Genomic DNA, 1,002 nt, shown 5'->3' on the forward strand with positions numbered 1-1,002 from the left:
GGAAGGGTTATGGGAAATGGGATTGAGGGAGGGGTAAGAGGACCCCCGAAAAGGAATGACAATCAGGGAGGTGTGCGCGGGAGGTGTGGGCAGAGGATGCTGAGCTGAGCCGACCAGGGCCAAGCTGGGCAGGCTGTTACAGAGACAGGCACGGGGTTTGGGTGGGGGTGGGGAGGGAAGGCAGTAAAGTGGGGCCAGGGGCCCCCAACAACCAGCTGGAGGCTGATTGATAGTTTTATAGTGAGGGGAAGGGAGTCAGGCAGAGGAGGCCCTGGAGGAGAGGGGCTGGGAGGAGAGGAGAAGGGAGCCTGGGGGAAGCGATGGGTCGGAAGCAGGATGAGGAATGGACATTTTGAAGAACCAGGTGTGAGGCTAGGCCAGGGTGAGGGACAGGCCAAGGGGTATATGAGACAAAGGGGAAGGGGGGCAGGAAGAGGAGGGAAGCTGAAAAATGGAGAGGAAACCTGAGGGGCTGGGAAGCTCCCAACAGGAGGGGTAGGGAAACCCAAGGTGAGCCGGTGGTGGGCGCTAGGTCTCTGGGGGCTGATGAGAGCCAAGTGCTGCTTGGTCAGGGAGGGGGCTGGGAAGGCAAAGGGTTAATGGGCTATGAGATCTGTGGGTCCTGTAAACAGATGCAGTTGCCATAGCAACCGGCTCCATCACTCTGGCTGGAAAAACCCACAAAGGGGGGGGTGGGCAGCAGACAGACAAACTGCCCGACGGACTAATGGAGGCGGCTGGATGGTTGTGGGGGGGCGGGGGACGTAGAAGAAGATAAAGGAGCAAAAATTCCAGAATTCCACCCCCCACCTCACGGGCTGCATGGGGCAGAGGACGGGGGCAGAGGAGGGGGTCAGGGACCGACTGACATACACACAGACAGGCGGGGGCGGCGAAGGAAGGGGGGCCCTGGGAAGAAAGCCGACCATGGGGGTGTTAATGGGGGCGAAGCCGACAAGCCGACGGCTGGGGGATAGCAAGTTTCCCCGGGGCTCTGAGACC

This window comes from Colobus angolensis, unplaced genomic scaffold, assembly GCF_000951035.1.
Source record: "Colobus angolensis palliatus isolate OR3802 unplaced genomic scaffold, Cang.pa_1.0 Scaffold21, whole genome shotgun sequence".
Taxonomy (NCBI): Eukaryota; Metazoa; Chordata; class Mammalia; order Primates; family Cercopithecidae; genus Colobus; species Colobus angolensis.